Below are 26,673 nucleotides of genomic sequence, written 5' to 3'. Positions count from 1 at the left end.
TTGGACTGTTGGGACTTGATTTGAAGTTTTAGACTTAGGATTAGGAAACTTTCTCTATGCTAAAGGACTTAGCCAATGCCAACATTTGAGACTGAGCTATCTTTGACAGTGACTTCCATCTGATTACCTTGGATCTCTTTGATTCATCAACTACTTTGTCTCTATGCTTAATTGTTATTTTGTTATGGTCTATGTATGATGTTTGATTCTGAGCTGATTAAGGAATATTTCATTTGATACATTAGAAGACACTGAAGACTGCTAGATATTGGAATGCTTGCTTGGATGTTGCTATATTTATTTGATGCCTTGATCTTTATGATGTCTGGATATTGCTCATTGCTTATTGCTTATTGCTTGATCAAAGTCCAAAGGAAAATAGGTTTCTATATGACATTCTTGTCTATTGGATTGCATCCCATTGGTCAGATCCTTTCAACCATTAACTTTTATTTTTTTTGCTTAGGGTAGTCCCTTCATCTCCTTCCACTTATTAAATTTCAAAACTTCTCCCTTTTTCAAAAAAATTCTTTGTGCCTTTTCATTTAAGTTTTTGTTAAAATCAACTCACCAACCTATTTGAAATTTTTACCACGAACTACGAGGTTTTGATCCCTCATTTTTATGTTGGTACGTAGGCACGAGATCGAAGGTCTTGTCAAACACAAAAATATAATCAATGAGTTCTTTTCTTATCCACACACTCTATATTTTATCAAACATCATTTATACCCAAAAACATATGCACACAAAAAAGGGCTCCCTATGAGTACATATGACACTTTGGGTGCTAACACCTTCCCTCTGTGTAACCAACCCCTTTACCTTTAATCTATGGCATTTTATTAGTTTTGATTTGAAAACTTCTTATCCTTGGGTTTTGTTCGTACTTTTCCCTTTTCCTTTGGAAACAATAAAAGCGCGGTGGCGACTCTGGTTTTATTGGCGTCAAGTTTATCCATAGCTTGATGGTCATGAATTTACCGCTACAAGAAGAAATATCTTTCTCAAGCTCACTCCGAGTTTCAGAGGCAACTACTTGGACTTCTTTAAGGTCCTTGTATTTACTCCGAAGACTCTGGTACTTTTCTAGCATTTTAGAGAGACATGATTCAATATCAGAACGTGATAGGTTAGAAAATACCTCTTCACAATCGGAGTCGGATTATGATTCTGATAATACCTTATCTTCCGGTTTTTCAGAACCTGTGGGATCATCTGTAGTTGCCATCAGTGAAACATTGGCTTTTTCTTCGCCAGAATATTCTTCTTCGGATTCTGAGTCATCCCTTTTGGCCATCAACCTCTTCTTGCCTTTGGAAAACTTTTTTTAGGCCTTTTGTCTTTTTCTATCTTAGGACAATCATTTTTGTAGTGTCCTGGCTCCTTGCACTCGAAGCAGATAACTTCTTTTTCCAGAACCTTACTTCCTTTGTCCAGATGAAAAATCAAAATAACCAGCATTCCTTCTGGCTCCTATGAACTTTCCTTGACCATTTTGCCTGTGCTTCCAGAGTCTATTGACTCTCTTTGAAATTAGAGATAACTCATCATTATTTTCTGAGTTTTCATCATATACTTATGATTCTTCTTTGCTTGATAAGCTCTTGTCTTCTTAGGCTTCGACTTTAGGGAAACAAATTTACCTTTCTTCTGTGGTTCATCTTCTTCGAGCTCAATCTCGTGGCTTCTTAAAGAACTAACAAGTTCTTCAAGACTAATACGCTTGAGATACTTTGCTAGCTTTAAGGATGTTACCATAGGTCTCCATTTATTGGGATGGCTTCTGATAATCTTCTTGACATGATAAGTTGTAGAGTATCTTTTGTCCAGAACTTTCAGTCCTGCAACAAGCATCTGAAACCTTGAGAACATAGTCTCAACTGTTTCATCATCTTCCATTTTGAATGCTTCATGCTTCTGGATTAAGGACAAGGCCTTTGTCTCTTTTACTTGAGTATTCCCCTCATGAGTCATCCTCAGAGAGTCAAAAATGGATTTGGCAGAATCTCTGTTTGTTATCTTCTCATACTCCATATAAGAGATAACGTTAAGCAATATGGTTATGGCCTTGTGGTGATTTTTGAAATCTTTCTTCTATTAATGAATCATAGAACTTCTTGCTATAATATTTCCTTCAGTATTCACTGGATGAATGTAGCCATCGACTATAAGATCCCAGAGATCAATATCGTAACCAAGAAAGAAACTTTCTATTCTATCATTCCAATACTCAAATTTTTTACCATCAAAGATTGGTGGTTTTGCATTGTAGTGATCTCTTTCATTATTGTTAACAATGTTAGCAACGACCATTGTTTCTCACACAAACTATATTTGTACTGAACACGGTGAGGTGTTGATAAAACTGTTATCACAATCAGAATCGGAGCTCTGATGCCAATTGAAGGTGTGAAAAACACAAGAAAGGGGGATTTGAATTGGGTTTTATAGGCAAAAGCTTTTTCCAAAACAAGAACACAGTACTAAAAAGTTAATAATAAAGATATAAAAACACAAGTATTTTATCCTGGTTCTCTTGAAACTCAAAGCTACTCCAGTCCACCCGCCAAGGTGATTTTGCCTTAAACACAAGGACTTAATCCATTATAATCAACAGATTACAATATAACAAAGAATAACCTTTTTTGTCTTCTCAAGGATACAACTATACCCTAGTATCCTTAAGGACTCACAAAGAACAACCTTTTTTGTCTTCTCAAGGATAACCTCCTTAAGGAATCAAACAAACAGTTTGAATAATATATTGTATGTTATAAGATGCTTCTATACAAACCGATTTTACACAAATGAATAAACAAACACTTAAAGGAAAACTATGTGCAAATAAATAATAGTTTTTCACAAAGAAATAGACTTGTTAAAATATTGTGTCATCGATGCTTTCTTCAAGTCTCCAAGTCTCACTTATATAGCATAAAAAGAAGACCGTTGGAGGGAAAAAAGGGAAAAGCTCATCGATGTCTACTGTTGGATGGGAGAGGAGTGATATTGCGTATTGTCCTACACCCACAAAATTAGTGACAAGTGTGATGTATATTACCGTCCTTACCCATGAAATTAGGTAGTGGAAATGATGTTTGATTTGTACTATGTACTATTAGATCACATTCTTGTTTGATCCTATCTTCAAGGTCATTGGCTTATGATGAAAGTTGATGAAACATTAAATGAAGAAACATAAAGCTGGATTCAGAAACTTCAGAATCTTTGGTCAGAATCTTGACAGTGTCAGTAGTTTGGCTTAAGATCTTCAGTATCTTCATAATATTCAGAATTTTTAGTCAGAACCTTAATAACTTAAATTGTCTGGCTTGAGATCTTCAAAATCTTCAGCTACATAACACAACTTCATTAGCTTCCCATTCTTCAGAAGTTTGGTGATCAGATTCACGTCCAGAAGCATGAGCTAAGAGAACATTGCAGCAGCAACACAGTGTCTCCTCAGAAGCTTCTCAGGGGGTGAATCAACATAAAAGCAGAAAGATTATTGCAACAACAATATTGAACACCTTTCAGAACTTCTAATGACGTTGCATGTCATATATTCATAATCATAATTAGCTGTTAAAGATACACAATAAAAAACCATTAGGGTACCAAAATTATTCTCACACAAATACAATATTCTTATCATCAAAACTCAAGGTATAGATGCGGAACTAAATCTTGTTCTAACAAATAATACTATCAGCCAGGCCATCCAAGGCAGAGGAGGCATGAAAGGAAGTTTGATCATATCCATATAACTTATGCTCGTTTACTTCCATATCTTCTCAAAGGGTCTTTGGTACAATTAAGAGAGAATTGCAAAGAACTTAAATTCAAGGTGCAAGATTTGATTGATATTAAGGCCATTACGTTTATGCTGAATGGTCTCAGCATAAACAACAGTCCTATGCCACCTCACATCGGTCCTTCAGTGAGTGTGTTAGAAGAATGTGGAGGAAAGAAGATGGTGTACAATATAGACAATATAAAAACTCTGTTGGCAATTGTCAAGGAGCAGTTGTTGATGAACAAGGTATCCCCCGGTTGTGATATTGACTGTGAAACATTGCTTGATAAATCCTCAAGTCTGTGAGAAGTTGAAGGCTGTTATTCAGAATTTGATGGACCAAGGGGTTGTGTTTGTAGAAAAATTGTCTACTGTGGATGAAATGACTACTCTTGATATCCCTTTTGATTCAACTCATGTACCGTTCGAGATTCCTTACGATCCAATTCCGATTCCTACAATAACATATCTAGTTACACCGCTTGTCATTACTGTGCCATCTCCATTCTCCTTTGAAAGCATGACATCAGTACCATGGAATTATGACTCTACAGTGTATATCTATGTACAAAAGGTAGAAGAGGAACCAGTGGAGTCCCGAGAAGCGAGTGTTAACATTGTTGGAGCAGGTGGTATAACCCAGAGTGGTAGAGTGTTTGCAGTAGTGCCTCCCCCAGACAATAACAACCATGGATCTTTGAGAAAGAACCAGGGTAAACAAGTGGTGAATGATGATCAGGGGCAGAATGTGGCTAAGAATGCAACTCCCATGGATGAAGTGTATGAATTTTTTTGACTCATCAAAAAGAGAGATTATAAGGTGGTTGACCAACTCATCCAAACACCTTCAATGATTTCCATGTTAGCATTGCTAATGAGTTCTGAGGCCCACAGTGAGGCACTTATGAAGTTCTTAAGGGAAACACACGTCCCACAAGAAATATCTGTGAATCAGTTTGAAGCTGTCGTGCCCAACATTTTCTGCAAGTAGTTGTTTGTGTTTTAATGATGATGAACTCCCACCCGAGGGTAGGAACCACAACAAGGCATTCCACATCTCAATTGAATGTGTAGATACCGTTTTATCAAGGGCGTTGGTAGATATTGGCTCGTTGTTAAACGTTCTACCTAAGAGCTCATTGTCCAAATTACTATCGAAGGATTAGTGATGAAGTCAAGTTCGCTCATAGTAAGAGCCTTTGACGGCTCGAGATGATCGGTGGTGGGAGAGGTTGGCCTCCCTATAAATATTGGGCCTCATGTTTTCTTAATTATGTTTTACGTAATGGACATATATCCTTCCTACATATGTTTCCTAGGGCGACCATGGATACATTCAGCTGGAACGGTAACCTCAACCCTCCACTAAAGGTTGAAGTTCATGATTGGCAGTAAACTAGTTTTGGTAGAAGGAGAGGAGGACATTGTGGTTATCCACCTGGCATCATTTTGTTATGTTGAGTTAGGAGAACAGATCCATGAAACTCCTTTTCAAGCATTCGAGGTTGTGAATGTAGAAATGGCTCCCTTGGTGAAGGAATCTCAAAGTGCTGAACTTTCCATGGCTTCATGGAAAGACATGAAGACATCGATAGAGGAAGGACACACCGAAGGCTGGGGTAGGGTACTTGAGCTACCAATTAACAAAGAAAGATCTGAGTTGGGATTTCATTCCCATCAACTGACCCAAGATGGATGTAAACAAAGACAAGAGACAGATTCCCTCATTACTCGATACTTTCACTACTGCGGGACATCTCAAGGATGATTCCGTTTGTGTCGTGGGAGAAGGAAACGATATTGTTGAGAAGGTGTGTTCCGTGCATCAAAGGGCTGAAGGTCAAGTACTCAACAACTGTACCAGTGTGGATATGCCGGAAGTCACTTTCATTAAAGAGTAATCTTCTTTGTTTTGCTGTGAAAAGAACCTATGCTCTGCCCAAGGCATAAGGAATTTTTTTAGCCCCCCCGCATTTTAAGCAAGTTTATTAATGAATAAAATGAGCATGTTTGCATTCAATTATGTTCCTTGTTTTTCATTTGTTCTTCTTTTTCTTAAAAATAAAATAAAATAAAAAATGATAATGGTTTATTTTTGTCATCTTTTTTTACTTTCATCATTCTAAAATCAAGCATGAACCATAAATCATGCAGACCCGCTTCAGATTTCCATTGATAGCAAAACTGCTATAGTAAAATATGACTTTGCCTAGGCTAGATACTGATAGCGCCACTTTTCTGTAGCGGGGTATTCGTTACCATTAGAGATATTGACTAAATCCAAGGTAAATCATACAAGTCAAGTCGCCACCGCACTTCTATTTATCCAAAGGAATGGTTAGAAAGCGAACAAAAACCTAAAAGTTTTATCGAATCAAAAACTAGTAAAAATTTCAGAGATCTGGGTAAGGGGGTTGGTTATGCAATGGGAAGGTGTTAGGCACCCAAAGCATCCTAGGTACTCCTAGGGAGCCCTTTTCACATTTGTTGTAAGGTTGTTATTTTTTTTTTTTGTGAAAATTTATTTGTGCAAACATGATTGAAGGGATGAGAAAAGAATATACAAATTTATTTACATTTTGTGTTTGAATGGATGAACTCATTGCCTACGTACCATCTTAAAAAAAGATTAGGATCAAAACCTCGTAGTTCGGGGTAAAAAAAATTCAAAAAAAAAGGTGGTGAATTGATTGGTCCAAAAACCTTAAGGTCTTTTGTTATCAAAGGGAGAAAACTCAACCTAAAACCACAAATTCACCATGTGAGGATAGCTTCAACATGCTAGTGAGGGGTTAACCCTATAATAAGCATGGAAGACTCATTGTCCATCACTAAGGATAAAGGTGAGTATTATATCTACCTCAAGGATAATTCAAACCTAATAGCTAATGGTTATAAAAAAAGGGTTTGATTAAGAAGGTGGCCATTGAAACCACAAAAAGTATTTGAATGGGTTATATTTACCAATTAAAAGTATTTACAAAAATATGGTTAAAGTGGATTAAAAGGTTCAATTCAGAATAAGTGTTATGAAAAATAAGTTTTGAAAATCAAAAGCATAAGGCTTAGGTTTCTAATGTTGAAAACAAAAGTTATTATTTGCACAAAAAGTTTTGAATTAGGTTAGAATGGGGAAAAGAAAAAAGAAGGGTTAAATTCCTAAACATACAAGAGATAAGGGAAAAGAAAATAAAACCACATTAGGAGTTCCCCTCTTGAGATCATATTGATGATCCAAGTAGCTCCCATCCTTTGGAATAAGCAGTCACAAACAAATATCTCAAGCCATTAAGCACAGGTAATCGGAATAAACCTGCAGGGGGTATCCCACAAATAAAGTGGAACACCAGGCCATCTCTGCAAGAGTCATGTGAGCCCTCACAAAAAACTCAACCAATAGGTTAGAGAAACAAGATAGGGTAATCAAGAGTTGCCTCCAAATCAAAATGTAACCACATGAATCATGCCATTAAAATTCGCAAAAAAAAAAAAAAAGCTCACAAAAAGCAACCAAGGGTAGGAGGCCTAAACCTCCTGTCAAACACATACATTAAAAGGGTATCAAATTTACCCATAATACCTCATATATTCAGAAAATTCAATTTGAAGGCATAAAGATGATGGATATAGGGCAAACCTGATTGGAGAGGATCGATTTAAATTGAGTTGCGCCCGTGAGGTTTGCAGAGCAATCTGAGGGTTTGCCTCTGGAGGTTGCTCTGAACTTTGTCAGCTCTTCTCTCACTTTCTTTTTCCTGCCTAGGTAATAGGAATGGCCTATCCTTTTATTTCACTGAAACTCTGAATTTATAACCTGGTTTTTGTGGACCTGTGGGCTCAAATGAGAGAGGCCCAAGTCCAAAATATTTTTGTTATATTTTATTTATTTATTTATTTTTTATTTTATTTTGTTTTTTTTGTTTTTTTTTTGTTTTTTTTTTCGTTTTTCTCTTCTTTTTTTTTTTTTCGTTTTTTTTAGTAAACAAAAGTAAGAGAAACAATGATGTATAATTCAAGCATGCTTGGTGATCTCAAACCAATCACAAGGAGTCCCACCCAAAGGCAAAGGGAACCAAGATGCTCATGATCCTTGAGGCTATGCAAATGTAATGTTATGATGCCATGAGGGATCTTAGGGTCAAAATTGGGATCTTACAGATGCCCCTATTTAAGGTCATTCTAGCCGGAGAAGTGAAGGTTAAAATCTTCGTTTCGACGAGGTAGAATGGGCTTAAATAATAACAAAGAGAAAAATTTTGGTCCCTCTGAGACCTCATGATGCAGATGTATGTATGCAAATAGTACGAACTCTGTGGGGATATGTGTCCACAAAGAAGAAAAGACATCCGGAGAAACTGACAATCCATATGAGAAATACACTCAATGGAACAGAGACTCTGGGGATAGGAGAGGGAATAAAATACGTGAGCAGGTCACGACTCAACGCTTGGGGAACAGAATTCCAAAGGGAAAATATCCAATGGAAAGACCCGAGCTGACTCAAAGGTGCATGTATTGGGGAATATGCCATTACAGCAAAAACTATCCACAACGGATACTTCGGATCAAAATCCAGATGAAAACAATCCACTAAGGGACTTCGCTGGGGATGCCTAAAAGGACACTCCTGGGGAAGCAGCGGACGAGGTATTACCGGTTACTGGGTAATAAGCTCAAGGAGACATGTGATCTGATCGCCGGTATGAGGGTGAGATACAACATGCTCGGGAAGAATGAATATCTAAGACCGGTATAAGGGTGAGAGATACCAATCAACCAAATCATCTGAGGAAGACCTATAAAGGTATATCTCAACTCAGGAAAATCTGACTCCACAGAGGACAAAAAGTCATAATAGGGAGCAGAGAGGAGGGAACACCAGTGATACCGGTTACTGGGCATATAATAGGTGACCAACCAAGGCGTGAATTGGGGAATATTCCCAAAACACTCATCATCCAAAAGAGGGCTAAAAGCATACTCGACGATAGGATGGATATTCGACTCCGAAAAGGGGGTACAAATCTTACTCGACTGGGGAAGAACAAAAGGCTTCGACCAAAGAGTGCATGAGATATACTATCTATTACCGTCAGAACGTAGATAATATACTCGCATGTACGATTATCCACAACCGGTTACTGGGTTAGTAAAGGATACATCGACCGAAAAGAAAAGGCATCGGGATACCGTAACTAGGTATATATTGATGACCAATCAAGGCGGAGGAACAATCGTTACTAACAACAACAAGATAGACGAGAGATGACCCGCTGGGGATAAATTGCGTAATTAGAGCAATTATCCAAGAGATATATCACCGGTTACTGGGTGGTATATTAAGGAATGTCAATATCGAATTTTGTATAAAGATAACCAACAAGATGGGAATTACATCTACCGGTATGAGGGTAGAGAACCACAAAAGAGAGTACCCGTCATCGGTTAGGATGAACAACAATCAAGGTTTAACTTTGCACGGGGATAAAATGGGGTTTACAACTACTGGTTACTGGGTAGTAGACCATAGAAATATGACTTACAACTACCGGTATGAGGGTAGAGAACCACAGACTCCGCCAGGATGATAATTACTAATTATTAAGCGATTATTCATTTACCACGGGGAAACAGGAAAAGAGTCTCAAGAGACCGATCTAGGATCAAACTAGATAGGCATACCAAATCAAGACTTGTCTCGATGAGGATATAACTTAATAGGGAAAACCATCCCAGTATATGTGTTGGGAAGGAACAAAAACAATCAACATCCACGAGGATATAACCCGTGGGGAATATGGAAGAAAGGATAGACGCTTTCTGCTTATGGAGCTGACTCTATATGGAGAGATCAGGCACACACGTCTGCTTGGGGAAGTATATCACCAAATAGCAGGAGACAACAAACAACGATATATGGCAAAGAATGCAACATGAATACCTGAATGTTATAATTATGCATGAATATGCGTGGTTTATGTATGATGTATGCTGACAGACAGACATATCTAACATAACCAGGTCCAGGAATCAACCATTCGGTACTACATCTCAAGAGAGAAAGCCAAGTTCACCGGAGAGTATCCAATCTGCTGGGGATCAGAGATACCAGGAAGCAAAGAACTCTGCAGGGGATGAATCATCAATCATTCCAGCTGGGGACGAGAGTTATCACAGACAAGGTCCACCACACTAACAACTCTGCTGGGGAATCTATCCAAGGAGATAAAGGATTTATCGGGATCAACCACCAAATACCGCTCTTGCCCAAAGAGATCCAAGCTGCTGAGGAGGAAAGATTGCTACTCTGCTGAAGGGAAGAGATGTGACTCTCAACAAGCAATCCACTTGGTAGGATAAACCACAAGGGGTTCCGGAGGGAGGAGATATAGTCATGCCAAGAATATGAACAAAAATCTTACCCTGTTCGGAATCGTACCACCCTTGGGAGAGCGCTGAAGATCTCCTAAGTATCCTTTCGTCATTGTGAATGTTCACTTTGTTTAAAAACAAATTATAAAAAATTTGATCGTTTAAAACAATGATATTTTCTTAATCAAAACATGGAAAACATTTGTTGAATAGAAACAGATAAGAGTGCCAATAATTGGATAAAAGGCTCAAATTTATTTGATAGAATGGTAGTCTGTGAATGGCAAGACTCCATAGATCTTTACAAATTTGAAATTGGTTATATATATTGGAAAAGGGCTACATTGAACATAATGACCATTTCTCCACCAGTTCTGAATCCGATGTATTTGAAGCTTTGGATGATAATGAGCAAGGATCTCTGACGGACGACAATTGTAGAACAAAGTCTTGTCAGGATGCAGTTACTTGCCAAATCCCTAATTTTTGCCTAGATTGCCCCAGGACGAGGTACTCAATCTAGCGGGATACATATATCATTATTATATATTTTTTGTGTCTCTAACTTTTTCCTGGACCGTGCTTTCGGGTTTTCAATCCACCGAGACGCTCATTTTTGCCTAAGTCGCCCCTTCGGGTTTTCAACTTAGCGAGCTATTCAGATTTTTTTTTATTATTATTTTTTTTAGGCGAAGTATTTCTTGACTGCATATGAATTCACAGGACGAGTGAAATCCCTCCCATCCATAGTTGTAAGTATCAAAGCACCGCCTGAAAAGGCTCTCTTAACAACATACAGACCCTCATAGTTCGGAGTCCACTTGCCCCTGGAATCGGGCGCGAAAGACAAAACTTTCTTGAGCACGAGGTCACCTTCTCGGAATACACGAGGCTTGACCTTCTTATCAAAAGATTTTTTCATCCTCTGCTGATATTGTAACACCCTTCTAAGATACCCCAAATGTAATTAATTAAAAATAATAAACATGTATCAATCAGAGTATTTATGCCCTTCAAGGGTGTCACACAATCACTTCACACCATGTTCCAAAACACCTGTCATGCTCTTTATTTAATCAAATAGACATTTGCATAAATCGCAGCGGATATAAATCAAATCAATCAAAACATGTAACATATTACATGTAAATAGTTCAACAACTACAATAAAACATATAAAACATCCCACCCCGATGTTACATCTATCAGAGCACGACCCACTACGGAGATCACACTAGACTCCAAGCATTAGCTTCTACTCAACTCATTTCTCGTTACCTGAAAAATAGTTGTAAGGGTGAGTTCCTCAACCAATATAATGAGTATTATAAAATATCACGTTATGTTAAGTGATTCAACACACTTCATCACCCTAATCAAAACACACATTCAGGAACAGCATATTAATTCAAACATCATACTCAATAACAACACAACAATACCAACATAAACACACGTGTAATATTGGAATACATCCATTCATATTACACGCCATACATATATTATGCAATGAGACTCCATGCATGCGGTACCGACTATGTTGTGAACATATAGTTCAACCTCACCGTCCAAATCCAGGCACGGCTACCAAGCTCACTAGTCCCACTCATTTGAGACATAGTGACTCACTCACTAATTCCTCACCATGGGAATTAGCTACCACCCCAAATGGGCCATGCTATGCACGCTAATCACCTAGCATGCAAACATCGACAACAACAATCAAAATGATTTACTCACTAATTCCTCACCATGGGAATTAGCTACCACCATAAGGCCACAATATGCATGCTAATCACCTAGCAATGCAACGTCAACAACAATTTAAGAATAGACACATGCTCACACTCTAAACCATAAAATAGTCTATTCACAAATGCATACATTCACATCATCATGTATACCATCACATATCATCAACAAAAGCATATCATATCATGCCACATAATCAATCATAGTATTAGCACACTCTACTAATACCTATACTATTCAAAACAACGGGAAATGATCCCTACAACATCATACCTCAGCTAAGTACATCACTCAGCCTAAACAACTAAAAACTGCACAACAACAGTTCAGAAAAATCACAAATCTGCCCATACGCGTATTGCCTATGCCCATACGCGTATTGCCCAAACCTGACCAAGTCCATACGCGTACTGCCCACTCTCATACGCGTATGCTACGCGTACCACATCCTCATACGCGTACCAACAGAGACACTTTCACGTTCAAAACATCATCTCTTTCACTCATACGCGTATGGCATACACCATACGCGTACCACTCCAGGGATACGCGTATCACACGCGTATGGTGCGTACCAGCGCCAAAACCCCCATTTTCAAGCCATCCCATACGCGTATTGCCTAGTGCCATACGCGTATGACCAGAATCAAATTTCCAGATCTGCTATGGGCTTTCTCTGCTACGAGATCTCTCAAATCCCAACCTTCTACAGTTAAATTTTCATACACTTTCGTTCGTTTTATCAATTACAACTCAGATACATTCAACTTCTCAAATCGCTAACCTTACTACATATAATTCCTACGAATTTCATCAATTATCATCAAATTTCGTTCATCAATATTTCACAAATCCATCACATATCATTTCAATCAGAGTCAGATTCAGAGGTTCATCACTACCCATTACATGCTATCCCATAAGACCCATCAAACGATGATAAACCCCCCTTACCTGAGTAAATCCGGCAATTCCGTTAGCTTCAAGCTTTTCCTCTTCTCTTGCTCTGCCTCTTTGCCCTTTCTCTTTCAGCCGCTTCTCTTTTCCTTTTTCACGTGAAAACCCTTTTCCCAAAAATTAGGACTTTTTATTATTCCAACTTATATACTCCAATAATAAAACCCAATAATATTATCCCAATAATAATATTAATAATCCAATAATTTTCTAATTATTTAATTAAATTAATAAATAAAATATTAACTTAATTTAAACAATTATCTTAACTTCATCGGGGTGTTACAACTCTCCCCCACTAAAAGAGTTTTCGTCCTCGAAAACATACCTCAAGCGAACAACTCAGGATAAGACTCCTTCATCTGACTCTCAAGTTCCCAAGTCACATTGCCACCTGCTGGTCCTCCCCAAGCTACCTTCACCAAGGCGATCTCTTTACCCCGCAACTGCTTCAACTCTCGATCCTCGATCCTCATAGGTGATGTTTCAACAGTCAGGTTATCTATCACCTGTACATCATCTACTTGGACTACATGCGACGGATCATGAATGTACCTCCTCAACTGAGACACATGAAAAACCTCATGCAAATTCACAAACGACGGCGGTAAAGCGATACGATAGGCTACCTCTCCTATCCTTTCCAAAATCTGATAAGGACCAATAAAACGAGGTGTCAACTTCTTCGACTTCAAAGCTCGACCAACACCAGTTATCGGAGTAACACGAAGGAACACATGATCTCCCTCTTGGAACTCAAGTGACTTCCTCCTCTTGTCATGATAACTCTTCTGACGACTCTGAGTAATTCTCATCTTCTCCTGAATCATCTTAATCTTGTCTGTGGTTTGTTGAACAATCTCCGGTCCAACCACAGCACTCTCACCGGACTCATACCAACATAAAGGTGTCCGACATCTCCTACCATACAAAGCTTCAAACGGTGCCATACCAATGCTCGAATGAAAACTATTGTTGTAGGTAAACTCAATCAAAGGTAAATAACAATCCCAAGCACCTCCCTTTTCCAAAACACAAGCCCTTAAAAGATCTTCTAATGACTGAATCGTCCTCTCAGTCTGACCATCAGTCTGCGGATGATATGCAGAACTCAATCTCAACTTAGTTCCTAAAGCCTTCTGCAAACCTTCCCAGAACTTCGATGTAAATCTAGGATCTCTGTCCGAAACAATACTCGACGGAATACCATGCAAACTTACAATCTTCTCAATATACAACTCGGCTAATCTCTCTAACGGATAATCCATTCTGATCGGAATGAAATGAGCCGACTTCGTCAATCTGTCAACTATCACCCAAATAGCTTCAAAATTCCTAATTGTCCTCGATAAACCAGAAACAAAATCCATACTGATACTGTCCCACTTCCACTCTTGAATAGCCAACGGTTGCATTAGCCCAGACGGCTTCTGATGCTCAATCTTTGACTTCTGGCAAGTCAAACAAGAATAAACAAAACTTGCAATTTCTCTTTTCATGCCCGGCCACCAAAATAACTTTTTCAAATCATGATACATCTTCGTAGCTCCAGGATGAATACTCAAGCCACTACGATGTCCTTCCTCCAGAATACTCTTCTTAAGCTCAGTAACATCCGGAATACACACCCGACTACCAAATTTCAAAATACCATTCTCATCAACTCTGAATTCACCACCTTGGCCTTGATTCACTAAGGTCAACTTATCAACCAAAAACACATCGGATTTCTGACCCTCTCTGATCTCATCCAGAATACCACTTGTTAACTTCAACATTCCCAATTTAACACTATTGTGAGTACTCTCACACACCAAACTCAAGTCTCTAAACTGCTCAATTAAATCCAATTCCCTAACCATTAACATAGACATATGCAATGATTTCCGACTCAACGCATCAGCCACTACATTTGCTTTACCCGGATGGTAATTCAAACCAAAATCATAATCCTTCAGAAACTCTAACCATCTCCTCTGTCTCATATTCAGCTCTTTCTGATCAAATAAATACTTTAAACTTTTATGGTCACTGAAAACCTCAAATCTTGATCCATACAAATAATGCCTCCACAACTTCAGAACAAACACCACGGCTGCCAACTCTAAATCGTGCGTCGGATAGTTCCTCTCATGAACACTCAGTTGTCTCGAAGCATAAGCTACAACCTGCTTATTCTGCATCAATACACCACCCAAACCCAACAATGAAGCATCACAATAAACTTCAAACGATTCTGACGGACTCGGTAATATCAGAACAGGAGCACTAGTTAACCTCCTCTTTAACTCTTGGAAACCTTCTTCACATTTTGAGTCCCAAACAAATGCTTGCCCCTTTCTAGTCAACATCGTCAACGGTAACGCCAACTTAGAAAATCCCTCAATGAACTTCCTATAATAACCAGCCAATCCCAGGAAACTGCGAATCTCAGCAACAAACTTCGGAGCTTCCCACTTAGACACCGCTTCTATCTTAGAAGGATCAACAGCAACACCATCTCCTGAAATTACGTGACCAAGAAAACTAACCTCTTCTAACCAAAATTCACACTTGGATAGTTTAGCAAACAACTTCTTTTCTCGTAGAACTTCTAAAACCACTCTCAAATGCTCAGCATGCTCTTCTTCAGATTTCGAATACACCAAAATATCGTCAATAAACACCACAACAAACTTGTCTAGATACGGATGGAAAATCCTATTCATATACTCCATAAATACTCCAGGCGCATTAGTCACACCAAAAGGCATTACAGAATACTCATAATGTCCATACCTTGTTCTAAAAGCAGTCTTCTGAATATCCTCAGTTTTCACACGTATCTGATGATACCCAGATCTCAAATCTATCTTGCTGAACACACTCGCACCAACCAACTGATCCATCAAATCATCAATCCTCGGCAAAGGATACCGATTCTTGATCGTCACTTTATTCAGTTGCCTGTAGTCTACACACAACCTCATAGTACCTTCTTTCTTCTTAACCAACAACACTGGTGCACCCCACGGTGACACACTCGGACGAATAAATTTCTTATCCAACAGATCTTCCAACTGATTCTTCAATTCGGTTAACTCAACAACAGACATACGGTACGGAGCCATCGATATCGGTCTAGTACCAGGTACCAAATCAATCGAGAACTCAACTCCACGCTCTGGCGGCAATTCATTCACTTCTTCAGGAAACACATCAGGAAAATCACACACCACAGCCAGATCACCAATCACCAGTTTATCTTTAGCCTCCAAAGTCGCTAACAGCATAAACAACTCTGCCCCATCTGCTACTTCCTCATTCACCTGCCTCGCTGATAGAAACAAACTCTTTCCTTCTTCAATCTCAGGAAAAATCACAGTCTTCTCAAAACAGTTGATAGAAACTCGGTTACACACCAACCAGTTCATACCCAGAATAACATCAATCTGCACTAATGGAAGACACACGAGGTCCATCCCAAAGTCTCTACCAAAAATACTCAAAGGACAATTCAAACAAACTGAAGTAGTAGTCACTGAACCCTTCGCAGGAGTATCAATCACCATACTTCCAAGCATCTCAGATATCTCTAAATTAAATTTCACAGCACAATCCAAAGATATAAAGGAATGAGTAGCACCGGTGTCAATAATAGCTACAAGAGGAAAGCCATTAATATAACACGTACCTCGGATCAAACGATCATCTGCAGAAGTCTCAGAACCCGATAAAGCAAAGACCTTGCCTCCCGACTGATTCTCCTTTTTCGGCTTAGGACACTGTGGACTGATATGACCCAACTCTCCACAGTTGAAACAAGTCACAGTCTTCAACCGGCAATCTGCAGCCAAGTGACCACCTTTTCCACACTTGAAACACTTCTTCTCATTACTGGTACATTCATGGATACGATGCCCAGCCTGACCACATCTGTAACACTTAGCAGGGGCACTGGAGTCTCCCCCACTAGGCCTCTTCATCCCACTCTGTCTCTGGAAACCTTTGCCAGCTGCATACGGTTTCCCACGATCATTCTGATTCTTACCTTTCCTATCAACCCTTTGCTGATAGCTCTCTGCTCTAGCCTTGGAATCCTGTTCAAAAATTCTGCAACAGTCAACCAAATCAGAAAACACTCTGATCCGCTGATATCCAATAGCCTGCTTGATCTCGGGACGCAACCCGTTCTCAAACTTCACACACTTTGAAAATTCTCCAGCAGCCTCATTATAGGGAGTATAATACTTCGACAGCTCTGTGAACTTAGCAGCATACTCAGTAACAGTCCGATTACCCTGCTTCAATTCCAAGAACTCTATCTCTTTCTTTCCTCTAACATCCTCTGGAAAGTACTTCCTCAGAAACGTCTCTCTGAACACAGCCCAAGTGATCTCAGCATTCCCAGCAGCTTCCAACTCAGTGCGGGTAGCAACCCACCAATCATCTGCTTCCTCAGACAGCATATGCGTACCGAACCTGACCTTCTGGTTATCAGCACACTCAGTTACTCGGAAGATCCTCTCGATCTCCTTCAACCACTTCTGAGCACCATCTGGATCGTATGCTCCCTTGAACATTGGAGGATTGTTCTTCTGGAACTCACTCAGTTGACGAGCAGCTCCCATTCCTACAACATTCGGATTCCCTCCAAGTACTCCAGCTAGCATACCCAGAGCCTCTGCAATCGCAGCATCATCTCTACCTCTTCCAGCCATCTCTATTCTGAAAACCCAACAAACTAAAACAATAAGTACTGATAGGGTTACACAACACCTATCCCGTACAGGGGAAACAGAATAATTACGACTCGACTCGACCGACTATGCTCTGATACCACTAATGTAACACCCTTCTAAGATACCCCAAATGTAATTAATTAAAAATAATAAACATGTATCAATCAGAGTATTTATGCCCTTCAAGGGTGTCACACAATCACTTCACACCATGTTCCAAAACACCTGTCATGCTCTTTATTTAATCAAATAGACATTTGCATAAATCGCAGCGGATATAAATCAAATCAATCAAAACATGTAACATATTACATGTAAATAGTTCAACAACTACAATAAAACATATAAAACATCCCACCCCGATGTTACATCTATCAGAGCACGACCCACTACGGAGATCACACTAGACTCCAAGCATTAGCTTCTACTCAACTCATTTCTCGTTACCTGAAAAATAGTTGTAAGGGTGAGTTCCTCAACCAATATAATGAGTATTATAAAATATCACGTTATGTTAAGTGATTCAACACACTTCATCACCCTAATCAAAACACACATTCAGGAACAGCATATTAATTCAAACATCATACTCAATAACAACACAACAATACCAACATAAACACACGTGTAATATTGGAATACATCCATTCATATTACACGCCATACATATATTATGCAATGAGACTCCATGCATGCGGTACCGACTATGTTGTGAACATATAGTTCAACCTCACCGTCCAAATCCAGGCACGGCTACCAAGCTCACTAGTCCCACTCATTTGAGACATAGTGACTCACTCACTAATTCCTCACCATGGGAATTAGCTACCACCCCAAATGGGCCATGCTATGCACGCTAATCACCTAGCATGCAAACATCGACAACAACAATCAAAATGATTTACTCACTAATTCCTCACCATGGGAATTAGCTACCACCATAAGGCCACAATATGCATGCTAATCACCTAGCAATGCAACGTCAACAACAATTTAAGAATAGACACATGCTCACACTCTAAGCCATAAAATAGTCTATTCACAAATGCATACATTCACATCATCATGTATACCATCACATATCATCAACAAAAGCATATCATGTCATGCCACATAATCAATCATAGTATTAGCACACTCTACTAATACCTATACTATTCAAAACAACGGGAAATGATCCCTACAACATCATACCTCAGCTAAGTACATCACTCAGCCTAAACAACTAAAAACTGCACAACAACAGTTCAGAAAAATCACAAATCTGCCCATACGCGTATTGCCTATGCCCATACGCGTATTGCCCAAACCTGACCAAGTCCATACGCGTACTGCCCACTCTCATACGCGTATGCTACGCGTACCACATCCTCATACGCGTACCAACAGAGACACTTTCACGTTCAAAACATCATCTCTTTCACTCATACGCGTATGGCATACACCATACGCGTACCACTCTAGGGATACGCGTATCACACGCGTATGGTGCGTACCAGCGCCAAAACCCCCATTTTCAAGCCATCCCATACGCGTATTGCCTAGTGCCATACGCGTATGACCAGAATCAAATTTCCAGATCTGCTATGGGCTTTCTCTGCTACGAGATCTCTCAAATCCCAACCTTCTACAGTTAAATTTTCATACACTTTCGTTCGTTTTATCAATTACAACTCAGATACATTCAACTTCTCAAATCGCTAACCTTACTACATATAATTCCTACGAACTTCATCAATTATCATCAAATTTCGTTCATCAATATTTCACAAATCCATCACATATCATTTCAATCAGAGTCAGATTCAGAGGTTCATCACTACCCATTACATGCTATCCCATAAGACCCATCAAACGATGATAAACCCCCCTTACCTGAGTAAATCCGGCAATTCCGTTAGCTTCAAGCTTTTCCTCTTCTCTTGCTCTGCCTCTTTGCCCTTTCTCTTTCAGCCGCTTCTCTTTTCCTTTTTCACGTGAAAACCCTTTTCCCAAAAATTAGGACTTTTTATTATTCCAACTTATATACTCCAATAATAAAACCCAATAATATTATCCCAATAATAATATTAATAATCCAATAATTTTCTAATTATTTAATTAAATTAATAAATAAAATATTAACTTAATTTAAACAATTATCTTAACTTCATCGGGGTGTTACAGATATAACTGACCGTGGCACATGGCAGTCAATCTCTTTTCTTCTATCAAGTTCAGCTGGTCATAACGACTCTGAACCCATTCAACATCAGTCAACTTGGCCTCCATCAAGACTCTCATTGATGGGATCTCCACCTCTACAGGGAGTACAACCTCCGATCTTGACTTAGCGATCATATCATCAACGTACACCTCAATCTCCTTGTGCATCATGTCATGGAACAAGGTAGTCATAGCTCATTGATATGTGGCTCCGGCGTTCTTCAAACCGAAGGGCATCACTCGATAATAGAATGTTCCCCAAGGTGTGATGAATGTTGTCTTCTCCATGTCCTCGGGTGCCATCTTAATCTGATTATATCCGGAAAATCCATCCATAAATGAGAAGACTTTGAATTTAGCTGTATTGTCTACGAACATATCAATGTGTGGTAGAGGAAAATCGTCTTTCGGACTAGCTTTATTCAAATCTCTATAGTCCACACACATCTGGACTTTTCCATCTTTCTTAGGCACGGGAACAATATTGGCCACCCATTGAGGATACGTAGAAGTCACCAGAAACCCCGCATCAATTTGCTTATGAACTTGCTCTTTGATCTTCACTGCCATATCAGGATGGGTTCTTCTGAGCTTCTGCTTCACAGGCACGCACTCAGGCTTCAAAGGCAGGAAATGTTGCACAATATCTGTATCAAGACCAGGCATGTCTTCATATGACCAGGCGAATATGTCAACGTATTCTCGTAGCAATTTAATCAACCCCTTCTTAACAGATTCTTCCAGGAGTGCCCCAATCTTTACTTCACGCACACAATCCTCAGACCCCAAGTTGACTGTTTCCAGATTCTCAAGATGTGGCTGAATGATCTTTTCTTCATGATCAAGTAAACGGGTAATCTCATCAGGAATCTCTTCAACATCATCTTCCTCTGCCTCAAATACAGGGAACTCAAAATTGGGAGATGGTGTTGGGTCATTATGTTCAATGGGTCTAGAAATTAACCTGCATAATGGTTTTGGATATGAAAAGCTTCAAAATTCAAACAAGGAAAATCATTATGCATATGAAAAAGATTGATTTTATTCTATTTTTTAGGGTTTTATGTGATCACCAATTTCATGCAAAAAGCGAAAAGGGAAAATAAATGGAAAAACAAACATTTAACATGAATTTATTGAATGAAAATATCATTGTGTTTATGCGCCAACAATGTCATCACTCCTCCTTTTGGCATGGGAGAAGGGTTTTTAAACAAAGTGATCATTACGTTGACTTATGGACAACCGTTGGAATATCCACAGCGACCCAATTGTTGCAGACCCCTCCAGGGATGATGAAATTGCCAGAATCCTTTGTATCTTCTTCTAAGACGGCGACAGCCTCCTCATCTAGACCAGTGTGGATAAAACCTCCACTCTTGAATAAACCTTGCTTGTTGAAAGTACCGGAAGAAAAACCTATGCCAGCCCGGGATTCGTTGTCTTCTAACTCAATCATTTTTCCTAAACCAGTGGTTGCACCACGCTCAATGGCCAACTTTGCATCTTTGTAGGAAGCAAATGAAGGAGTTCTCTTCTCAATAGGCTCAGCTATAGATAAAGCTTGGAAAGGAGTTCCAATTTCAACCTTAGCATCTATATAAGAGAAGGAAGACAAATGGTTAACCAGGAGATCCCTTTCTCCCCCTACCACCACCATCTTCTTGTTTTTCACGAATTTCAATTTCTGGTGTAGGGTGGATGTCACAGCGCCTGCTTCGTGAATCCATGGTCTTGAAATATTGGCTCTAGTGTAGTACCGATGAGTCAGCTTGTCTTCAAAATAAATGAAGGACACAGAGTTAGACCACAGGGCAAGGGACCGGAAACAAAACCTGTTTATGCATATGATGCATGCAATGTTTGTGCATAAGATTTGTTTTTTATTTCAAAGGAACTTTAGAGTTTTATTTCCAAATCCTGGAAATATTAAGCATTTTATCACATATGGAAATATCTCATCAAATAATATCAGGGAAAAGAAGTGCAACGTTGTTAATCATATATAAGAGAAAAGGAAAATAATCATCCTATGGATCCCTAGAAATAATCATCTAAAGCTCGGGACACAGGAAGATAAGATGCGCGAAGCCTCTTCACCTCCCTCTCGTAGGCTGCCTCCATATCGGCCTTCTCTTTGGCGAGTCGATCATACTTCCTCTTCCAGAACTTAGAAGACTGAGGAAGTAGAGAAGTTCATACATCCTCAGGGTCATCAATAACCTGATGCTCAAGAAACTCAATCAACGCATCCTTCTCCTTAATCTGCTGAAGCAACTCTTCACGTTCACGGATCCAGGCACGTGAACGGTCTTCGTCTCTCAACTCCTCTACTCCTTGATTAGGGAGGGTTGAAGGCCCAACCATAATCATAGGTGTAGGTCTCGGATACTCGTAAGGCATGAGATACTCAGACGCCCTCTTCCTAACCCAAACAGTGTAAGGCTCCAAAGCGATGCAATTCTTAGGACCCAACTCTTTCCTTCCTTTCCTATGAATCTTGCGCCAAGCGCGGACCATCCTAGCTTTCAAGCCTTGGGGATCTTTACCATCCTGAAAGAATACACCCTCTAACAGAATGTAATTGGGTTTATCCTTTAGGGGGAACCCAAGCTGCCGACGTGCCAAAACAGGATTGTAGTTAATCCCACCACATGTACCAAGAAGAGGTACATTGGAGAATTCGCCACAAGAGTCAATAATCTGCACATCATCATACACACAGTTATACCAAGAGATATCATCATTAGTGAGAGACATGAGTCTCGTGGACCACCGTAGACATCCCTTATTCTCCATGAAGGTGACCGTCTGCGATAAGTGAGAAATAAACCACTTATACAACAGAGGCAAACAACACACAATGGCGCCACCACCCTTTGCATTCCTCATATGCAAAGAGAAATAGGTATCTCCCAACAAAGTCAGAACGGGATTAAGAGTAGAGAAAATCTTAATAGCGTTCACATCCACAAACTTGTCGATGTTGGGGAATAATACTAGCCCATAGATGAGAAGTACAAATATGGCCTCAAAGGCGTCCTCACTCATGGCCTTCCCATAGATAGTAGCTTGAGCAATGAGAAACTCGGAAGGGAGACCTTGAATTCCACCTTTGGTAGTCATATGAGCACCAACCAGAGATTCATCTATGTGTAACATGTCAGCTATCTCTTGAGAAGTAGGAATACTCTCCAAGCCACTGAACGACACCTGATCCAGAATAGGTATACCCACAAGATAAGCATACTCCTCAAGGGTAGGCAAAAGCTGGAAATCCGGAAACGTGAAGCAACGGTACAAGGGATCATAAAACTGCACCAATACACTCATCAATCCTTCATCCACCTGAGTGGTCAGAAGAGGAAGAAGCTTCCCGAAACGAGCCTTGAAACCCAAGGGATCTAATACATAAGATGTCAAATTCCTTAACTCTTTCAAGTCTGGTTGTTTGAAACTGAACTTCTTTGTATTCCTTCTTTGTCTTTCCATGTCTGAAAATATTGCAAATAAACCCCTTAAGTTCCTTGAAAATTTTCTTATTATTTTGATGATATGAATGCAAATGGGTGCATGAATGCAACAATCACACTCAAGGATCAAGCAAAGCACACCAAACAAAGGTCATGGGATGGATCATGTTATCCTTAATATCAACCATCCATTTTGGTGGATTATGGTTTACACCTTATCAACACCCAAGTTCCATTGATATTAAGAATACCTAAACGGATCAACCATGAATCAAGGGTTTGTTGTAAGTCACGAGCATGGAGTTAGGTTAAGAACCACCCAAAAGGGAGTGTACTAAGGTTTAAACCTGCCAAACATGTCTACAAAAGGTTCCCATAGTCATCATCCCATCTTTTGGATATTATCGGAGAAACGACTACTCGTATTCCAAAAATATTCTCAAGAGAGACTCTTATGAGTGTAGTATTGCGTAACAATCGTATCAAATCTTACACTTGAACGACCTTCGCACTACATCCTACGAATAGGCCAAGATGGGTTTGGTAAACTAAGGTCCTTGGATTCTAAGGTCTATATTGGAAAAAGTAATGTCTAACCACAACTTACTTGTGTGACATTATTGATCCCCACATAACCTCCACCAAGTGAATGGACTTGCAAGTCAACTTGCTAAGGAATAACTCCACACAAGTCGACAAGACTATGCCATTCTCCTATCCTAAGTGCACTCGAGTCCGGGTATAGAACTCATCTCACAAAGATCACCAAGCATACAAGGAATTAATATTCAAACAATTCAATCATTACAAACAATACATTAATCCCAAATTGCACAAAAATATGTCACAAAAAAAATATACAATACAATACAACAAATATGAAAAGTAGGCAAAACCCACTAGGCAAATTATTTGTCCCCAACAGAGTCGCCATTTTTCTGTAGCGGGGTATTCGTTACCATTAGAGATATTGACTAAATCCAAGGTAAATCATACAAGTCGAGTCGCCACCGCACTTCTATTTATCCAAAGGAATGGTTAGAAAGCGAACAAAAACCTAAAAGTTTTATCGAATCAAAAACTAGTAAAAATGTCAGAGATCTGGGTAAGGGGGTTGGTTATGCAATGGGAAGGTGTTAGGCACCCAAAGCATCCTAGGTACTCCTAGGGAGCCCTTTTCACATTTGTTGTAAGGTTGTTGTTTTTTTTTTTGTGAAAATTTATTTGTGCAAACATGATTGAAGGGATGAGAAAAGAATATACAAATTTATTTACATTTTGTGTTTGAATGGATGAACCCATTGCCTACGTACCATCTTAAAAAAAGATTAGGATCAAAACCTCATAGTTCTGGGTAAAAAAAATTCAAAAAAAAAGTTGGTGAATTGATTGGTCCAAAAACCTTAAGGTCTTTTGTTATCAAAGGGAGAAAACTCAACCTAAAACCACAAATCCACCATGTGAGGATAGCTTCAACATGCTAGTGAGGGGTTAACCCTATAATAAGCATGGAAGACTCATTGTCCATCACTAAGGATAAAGGTGAGTATTATATCTACCTCAAGGATAATTCAAACCTAATAGCTAATGGTTATAAAAAAAGGGTTTGATTAAGAAGGTGGCCATTGAAACCACAAAAAGTATTTGAATGGGTTATATTTACCAATTAAAAGTATTTACAAAAATATGGTTAAAGTGGATTAAAAGGTTCAATTCAGAATAAGTGTTATGAAAAATAAGTTTTGAAAATCAAAAGCATAAGGCTTAGGTTTCTAATGTTGAAAACAAAAGTTATTATTTGCACAAAAAGTTTTGAATTGGGTTAGAATGGGGAAAAGAAAAAAGAAGGGTTAAATTCCTAAACATACAAGAGATAAGGGAAAAGAAAATAAAACCACATTAGGAGTTCCCCTCTTGAGATCATATTGATGATCCAAGTAGCTCCCATCCTTTGGAATAAGCAGTCACAAACAAATATCTCAAGCCATTAAGCACAGGTAATCGGAATAAACCTACAGGGGGTATCCCACAAATAAAGTGGAACACCAGGCCATCTCTGCAAGAGTCATGTGAGCCCTCACAAAAAACTCAACCAATAGGTTAGAGAAACAAGATAGGGTAATCAAGAGTTTCCCCCAAATCAAAATGTAACCACCTGAATCATGCCATTAAAGTTCGCAAAAAAAAAAAGCTCACAAAAAGCAACCAAGGGTAGGAGGCCTAAACCTCCTGTCAAACACATACATTAAAAGGGTATCAAATTCACCCATAATACCTCATATATTCAGAAAATTCAAATTGAAGGCATAAAGATGATGGATATAGGGCAAACCTGATTGGAGAGGATCGATTTAAATTGAGTTGCGCCCGTGAGGTTTGCAGAGCAATCTGAGGGTTTGCCTCTAGAGGTTGCTCTAAACTCTGTCAGCTCTTCTCTCACTTTCTTTTTCCTGCTAGGGTAATAGGAATGGTCTCTCCTTTTGTTTCCCTGAAACTCTGAATTTATAACCTGGTTTTTGTGGACCTGTGGGCTCAAATGAGAGAGGCCCAAGTCCAAATTTTTTTTTGTTATATTTTATTTATTATTTATTTATTTATTTATTTATTTATTTATTCGTGTTTTTTTTCTTTTCGTTTTTCTCTTTTTCTTTTTCGTTTTTTTCGTTTTTTTTTTAGTAAACAAAAGTAAGAGAAACAATGATGTATAATTTAAGCATGCTTGGTGATCTCAAACCAATCACAAAGAGTCCCACCCAAAGGCAAAGGGAACCAAGATGCTCATGATCCTTGAGGCTATGCAAATGTAACGTTATGATGCCATGAGGGATCTTAGGGTCAAAATTGGGGTCTTACAGGTGGCTAACATAGTACCTGTACCTAAGAAAGACGGTAAGGTGCAGATGTGTGTTGACTACAGAGACTTGAACAAGGCGAGCCTGAAAGATGATTTTCCTTTACCACACATTGACGCATTAATGGACAATACAACCCATTTCTTAGTATTCTCTCTCATGGATGGTTTCTCCATATATAACTAAATCAAAATGGCCCCGAAAGATATAGAGAATACCATGATTATTACCCCTTGGGGAACCTTTTGCTACAAGGTTATGCCTTTTGGGTTGAATAACACTGGTGCGACATATCAACGTGCGATGATAACTCTCTTCTATAACATGATTCATAAAGAGATTGAAGTATACGTTGATGATATGATCACAATATCCCAAACTAAGGAGGAGTACTTGATTCATCTACAGAAGTTGTTTGCACGATTGAGGAAGTTCAAGTTGAGACTAAATCCCAATAAATGTACTTTTGGGGTAAGATCCGACAAATTACTAGGTTTTATCATCAGCCAACATGGGATTGAGGTCGATCATGATAAAGTCAA

This window comes from Lathyrus oleraceus, chromosome 7 (assembly GCF_024323335.1).
Source record: "Lathyrus oleraceus cultivar Zhongwan6 chromosome 7, CAAS_Psat_ZW6_1.0, whole genome shotgun sequence".
NCBI classification, from domain to species: Eukaryota; Viridiplantae; Streptophyta; class Magnoliopsida; order Fabales; family Fabaceae; genus Lathyrus; species Lathyrus oleraceus.
Note: the sequence above shows the minus strand (reverse complement) of the source record.